The sequence below is a fragment of the Cebus imitator genome, unplaced genomic scaffold (assembly GCF_001604975.1).
Source record: "Cebus imitator isolate Cc_AM_T3 unplaced genomic scaffold, Cebus_imitator-1.0 Scaffold4, whole genome shotgun sequence".
In the NCBI taxonomy this organism is placed as follows: Eukaryota; Metazoa; Chordata; class Mammalia; order Primates; family Cebidae; genus Cebus; species Cebus imitator.
The window spans coordinates 718,706-725,638 of record NW_016107319.1 but is presented as its reverse complement, the minus strand read 5'-3'; the positions used below and the strand labels follow the sequence as shown (position 1 = coordinate 725,638).

Below are 6,933 nucleotides of genomic sequence, written 5' to 3'. Positions count from 1 at the left end.
TACAGTTGGTCCAGGTACTCCACCAAGCACATGATGCCTACAGTTGGTCCAGGTACTCCACCAAGCACATGAGGTATACAGTTGGTCCTCTGTATCTGTGGATTCCGCATTTGCAGATTCAACCAATTGTGGATGGAAAATATTCACAAAAAAATCCGCAAATTTCCAAGAAGCAAAACTTTCGAGTACTACGCTGAATCTATGTAAATGAAGCGATGTGTAGGCGTCATATTAGGGATTATAAATAATCTAGAGATGATTCAAAGTCTACAGGAGGATGTGTGGAGGTTATATGCAAATACTACAGTGCGTTGTATCAGGAACTTGAACATCCAAGGCTTTTGGTATCCACAGGGAGGCCTGGAACTCAATCCCACATGGATACTGAGGGGCAAATATATTATCCCATTTCATCCCGACAGCAGCAACTTCATGAGGTAGGAGTTACTGTTCCCATTTCACAGAAGAGGAAACTGACTTGATCTTGGGGAGATCAAGTCATTTGCCCGGGTCGCACAGTTAGTGGTAGAGCCAGGACTTGAAGCGATGTCTGTCTTGAGCCAGTGACCCTTGCAGATTCTTAGAGCAAGTTTTCTCCCCAGCGCCGTAAGCCTCTTGCTACAAGCTCAGGTCCACAAAGGCAGAGGTTTGTGTCTGTTTTGCTCATTGCTGCAACCCTATGGCTTAGAGCCAGGTCTTCCACAAAGCAGGTTCTCGATGCATAGTTATTTGGTGGAGGTAAGAGCAAATGTAATTACAGAGAACTTTCTATATGCTTGGCACTTACATGAATCACCTGTGAGATGGGTATGATTGTTCCCCAGTGTGACAAATAAAGAAACTGAGGCACCCAGAGTCACTGATGGATGAGTCAAACATGAGAACTAGACTCTGAAACCCCAAAGCCCACACCCAGCACCACGCCCCTCTCTTGTTCTCTTCGAAGGCTGACCTGGCTCCCCATGGTGCCTGCACACATCAGCCCCTTTTCTTTTCTCCCTTTTTAATTTTAAATGTTTTGAAAAGGTAGCATCTGACCACTGGTAAATGGGTAAAATTTCAATCAATATAGTTAATAACAATGCACCAATGTCAGCTTCTTGGTAATGTTAACAATAGTGGAAATTGAGTGAGGAGTAGAGGGGAATTCTGTATGCTCTTTGCAACTTTTCTTAAAATCTTTTTTTTTTTTTTTTTGAAATAGTGTCTTAGTTTGTCACCCAGGCTGGAGTAGAGTGGCACCATCATAGCTCACTGAAGACTCAAACTCCTGGACCCAAGCGATCCTGCCACTTCAGCCTCCCAAGTAGCTGGGACCACAGTCATGTGCCACCACACCCGGCTAATGTTTACATTTTATTTTTGTAGAGATGGGTTCCTGCTATGCTGCCCAGGCTGGTCTTAAACTCTTGACTTCAAGTGATCCTCTTCCCTAAGCCTCCCAAAGCACTGTGAGTACAGACATGAGCCACCGCATCCAGCCAAATTTTCTATAAATCTAAAATTATGCCAAAATAAAAAGCATTTAAAAACCCAAAGAAGAGAAAGGGACATGCTAGGTGAAAGTTGGTTCTCCCTCAACACTGACTCCCCCTACCCCAGTCCCTCATATCAAGCCTAAATGCAACCTCTCTGGCCCAAGTATATTCCATTGATGACATGAATAGCCCCCGCCCTTCATTTAATTGCCTTTGTTATATGAGCTAGGTTGAAATAATTGCTCAAAATGAGATTCCTCTTTGGGTAGGACTTAACCCATGGCTGAGAATTGTCCTTTCAGCTTGAGTTCTCATTGAATTTTCTTTTCTTTTTCTCTCTCTCTCTCTTTCTTTTTTGACAGAGTCTTGCTCTGTCGCCAGGCTGGGGTACAGTGGTGCAATCTCAGACCACTGTGACCTCCGCCTCCCGGATTCAAGTGATTCTCCTGCCTCAACTCCCCGAGTAGCTGGGACTACAGGCACACACCACCATGCCCAGCTAATTTCTGTATTTTTAGTAGACATGGGGTTTCCCCATGCTGGCCAGGATGGTCTCGATCTTGTGACCTCATGATCGGCCCACCTCAGCCTCCCAAAGTGCTGGGATTACAGGCATGAGCCACTGCATTGAATTTTCAATGAGAACTGTTTATTGAGGGACCCTCAGAGCCATGTCTTGCCAAGTCATTTTACATCCTATCCCACATAGGTATGAGGCTGACCAACAAGACCTTTAAGACCTTTCCAACGCAAAGGACTACAATTCTCAGGGGGTGGGATAGGTACCCCCAGTGGTACTCTAATGCTTGTAGCATCAAACAGCAATTAATTGTTTTACCCTTCAGGAAAGCTACTCCTTTTTTTCCCCAGTTATCAACCTTTCTGATTACCAAAAGGAGAAAGCCACAATTTGATGCTAGCTTTGTCTTTAATGCTGATTCACCTTGTTAAGAAAGAAAATTCAAGCTTCTAACTGAACCTTAAGAAGGCTAGATAGTAGAATTTAACAGTATCGCTTTGTTTTCATCAGTTTTATTTTTGCGGCTATTTTCTAATTATGCCAAGTAAGAGTCACTTATTATCCGTGGAAGTCATATGACATTTCCTTTATAAAGTTCGAGTAAAAAAAGTGAACGTCGTGACATATTGAGTAGCACATGATAGAGCACAGAATATGTAGTCGGGGTGAATTCTACAGTGTTGAGAGTTTTGAAAACACCGTTCTGTAGCTCTTCTGACCTTAGAGCACGGGCAGTGGGATCAGATAGATCTGGGCTTGAGTTTCAGCTCCGCCACTCATTGTGCCCCCGGACCCAACTGCTCCCTTCAAAGTGTTTATGATTCCTTTTGAATAAACATAAAAATTGACCCTCTTAATCTTAAAATTTGAGAAAGTTACATTTATCTTACCTGAGTCCTGTTCTCAAGAAACTGACCTGTAGGCGCCCAGATAGTATTAAAGAATTGAAATTTACCAGATCACCATGTGCAGACAATGAAATACCAGACTCCTCAACCATCACAATTGCCTGACCAGCCACTTGCAGCCTATTGACCAGATTCTCTTCCTTACCCCTTACTAATCCTTTTTACCCAGAAAAAAAAAATAGGGATATATCACAATGTAACATGTAGTTACATTTCTTCCTTGCTACCTCTAACTTTAGTGGGTTGTGGAGACAGATTTGAGGCTGAATTTCCATCTCCTCAGCTGCAGCACCCAATTAAAGCCTTTTTCCCTGGTCATAGTCATTGTGTCAGTGATTGGCTTTCTCTGCAGCAAGTAGTAGGATCTAGACAGAACCCCTGGTGTTTCTTTAACAATGGAGTGAATGATACTTACCTGGCAGGGGAGATGCCATGACCACGAAGGTGGTTTTCCCAGGGCGAGGCTTATCTATTGCACTCCGGATGTGCTGACCCCTGCCATTTCCCCAAATGTGGGAAACTCGACTGCATAATCTGTGGTAGTGGGGGACTGTGTTCACGCTTTCCCCTGGCTAAAGAAAAAAAAAAAAAAACAATTGAGTGAGTGAGTTTGACCACTCCTTTATGACCTCTCTAAGCCTCATTTTACTAATCCAGAAAGTAGTTGATATGAGCTAGATCGTGGCTCACAGTAAATGCCCAAGATGAGTGCACTCTGGGGCTGGCTGGTACTAGGCAAAGAAAGTTATGAAGCAGAAGTAAAAAGAGGGGTTGTGCTGGGCATCCTGGGCTTAAATTTCTACCATGACCCCTGATTGGAAAAGATGGGCTAGGGAAGGTATCTCTCTGGTTCCCCAGCAGTTTAACCCTCCAAGCTTATATTTAAACTAGAAGTTTCTAGATCACCAGCTCTCGTCCTCCATCACCCCACCACTCCTGTCCCTGGGGAGCCTTACTTTTTGTTTTGAGATCAGTGATTAAACCTGCTGGCATACCCCAGTGCTGCCCGGGTACTCAGTACTTGTTTGCTGGTGCCACTGCTCAGGAAGCACGCACCTCCCTGGGGTGGCATTTGGGGATGGGAAGATGGATTTAGCTGCCTCTTCCCCCAGAAGTGACTCAGCTCCTGGAAGCTCGGTGACAGCAATGGCAGTTGGAGTCCTGGGGACGTCTGTGGCTTCATGCTCTGCTCTTTCCACAGAGCAAGCAACCCTGGCTTGGAAGTATGCACAAGAGGCTCGTGGCGGCCATTGTCTCTAGCTAGTCAGCTCGAAATGCTCCTCCCATCTCCTCCCATAATTTGTCCTCCTTGTGGAGACATTTCCTTGGCAGCTGTTGGATGCCTGACTTGTAGCTGAAAAATGTGATCAGGAAAGGAACAGCCTATCAGGCTAATTTCTATTACACAAGTTCAGACTGGAAAAAACCAACCATGTGAGATATTCATTTATTCAGGTCCTGTATCTGCATTTTTAAGTTTGATCTGAAGACCTCCTTTATGAAGGTCCCTGGACAGGATACCTCAACCCAGATTTATCCTAATCCCTGGAGGTGGAGGCAGGGAATTGTTTCTTAAACAACCTCCCTAGATATTGACCATGCCCGCTAACTAACGCCTGAGAATAACTACTCCTTCTGTGTCTAAAGCAATACAATCTTTGTTATAATGATGATGGCACTTTTATAGAGAGGTGGTTCTTACAGGAATATGGTTGATTACAACAGCTTTGGAGTAGGACAGACCTTGTTTTAAATCTCCCTCACTAACTCCCTTTCCTGAGCCTTGACTTCCCCATCTGTGAAATGGGATAATAGCACTGACCACCCAGGGCTGTTTTGAGAATCATATAAGGTAACGCACAGGTCGTGGCATGTGATAAATGCTCGAAAAATGTTAGTTATTATCATTACTGAGTAAACCTGGCTTTCATAACCTTTAAATTGGAGAAATTGCCTGGGCGCAGTAGCTCAGCACTTTGTAATCCCAGCACTTTGGGAGGCCGAGGCGGGTGGATCATGAGGTCAAGAGATCGAGACCATCCTGGCCAACATGGTGAAACCCTGTCTCTACTTAAAAAAAAAAAAATTAGCTGCGCATGGTGGCACGCGCCTGTAGTCCTAGCCGCTTGGGAGGCTGAGACAGGAGCATTGCTTGAACCCGGGAGGCGGAGATTGCAGTGAGGCAAGATCATACCAGGGCACTCCAGCCGGGGCAACAAGAGCAAAACTCGGCCTCAAAAAAAAAAAAAAAAAAAAAAAAAAAAAAAAACTGCAGAAATTACAGTATCCCACCCAGGGCAGGGGTTCGCCAACTTTTTCTATAGAGCCAGGTAGAAAATAATTGAGGCGTCATGGGCCAGGGAGTCTCTGTGGCAACTATTCTGTTTTGCCATGCAAAAGCAGCCACCAATGACTATAAATGGATGAGCGTGATCAGTGATCCAGAGCTACTCCACTGACAACGTCAAGCTTTGGGCTGGATTTGGTCCCCTGGCTTAGGGTATCGTGAAGGCTAAATGAGATGAGATTCATTCCAGTAATCACTTTGGGAGGCTGAGGCGGGCAGATCACCAGAGCTCAGGAGTTGGAGACCAGCCTGGGCAACACGGCAAAACCCAGTCTCTACAATAATACAAAAAAATTAGCTGGTGTGGTGGAGCGAACCTGTAACGTCAGCTACTCGGGACGCTGAGCCTGGGAGGCTGAGGCTACAGTGAGCCGAGATCAGGCCACTGCCCTCCAGCCTGGGAGACAGAGCAAGATCCTATCTCAAAAAAAAAAAAAAAAGAGGTGAGGTTTACAATGAGCCCATCACAGTGCCTGGTTCAGAGACAGCCTCATGGCAACAAAGGATTCTAGCAATCTGTATCTGATTCAAGGTTTAGACTTCGTTCCTTTCTCTTGGGGAAGAAAAACACCCTTAAGCAAGGCTTTTCAACATAGGTCTTTGTTCCATTCTTTGCCCCAAATCCCAGCTAAGCACCTGGAGCCTGGCAGCCACCGCCTCCGCCCTCCCCCGGGGATGGAGGTAAAATGCCAGTTCCTGGGTGTGATTAATTCTCTTTGTCCCACGCCTCGTCCCAGGGTGTGTTGCCATTTTCAGCATCTGCCCCATGGAAATCAGGTTGCCCATCTGAACTGTGATGAGAAAAACAAGGATACTCATATCGTGGGGTGGTTAACCACGCACTTTCACAGCCACAGATGCATTCAGCCCTCACCAGGAGGCTGGATTGCGTGGTTAAGGTCACGTGGTTGAGGCCACATGGTTGTGGAGTGGCTGGAGAAAGGGAGAAAAGAGAGATACAGTGTGCGCAAGCTGGGTCACTTTCCTTCTCTAAGCCTCAGAGTCATCATCTATAAAATAGGGATTAAATAAGAGAATACACAGAAAGCCTCCAGCACAGGTAACTATTGAACTTCGGTGTGCACAGGAGGAAAGTGATACAAAGACCTAGTAAAAGGACTCATTCGAGGTCTTGTAGCTGATGACTGGTGACAAATGAGGATTTCTGCCACTGCCCCTACCCAGCCGTTTTTTGCCAGACCCCCAACTGCCCCACGCACTTCCTCACTCCCTGGCCATCTCCCGGGGCTCCTGCTGCTTCCAGCCGAGGCTGTGCTCCATGTGCAGGGTGTAAAGGCCCTGGAGAGAGTGACATTGTTGTCAGGAAGCTTGCAAGGCTGCGGCCATTCGTCCTTGTGGGTTTGTGGCCTGAAGTTCATGTGCATCTTATAACTTCAGAATGTGAGGGTTGGGCGCGGTGGCTCACACCTGTGAGCTCAGCACTTTGGGAGGCCAAGGCGGGCGGATCACAAGGTCAAGAGATCGAGACCATCCTGGCCAATATGGTTAAACCCCGTCTCTACTGAAAAATACAAAAATTAGCCAAGTGTGGTGGCACATGCCTATAGTCCCAACCACTCAGGAGGCTGAGGCAGGAGAATCGCTTGAGCTCGGGCGGCGGAGGTTGCAGTGAGCAGAGATCGTGCCACTGCACTCCAGCCTGGCGACAGAGCAAGACTC

At 46.3% G+C, this 6,933-nt stretch overlaps 1 protein-coding gene and 1 non-coding gene across 2 annotated transcripts in view; both read left to right on the top strand.

Moving 5' to 3' along the window:
* The window catches only part of BMERB1 (bMERB domain containing 1), a 151,758-nt gene that overhangs the window by 77,540 nt on the left and 67,285 nt on the right, over nucleotides 1–6,933 (top strand). The window lies entirely within an intron of this gene.
* LOC119472212 lies at nucleotides 3,314–3,477 on the top strand. Its single transcript, XR_005201332.1, has one exon. It is a non-coding gene; the product is annotated as a U1 spliceosomal RNA (small nuclear RNA).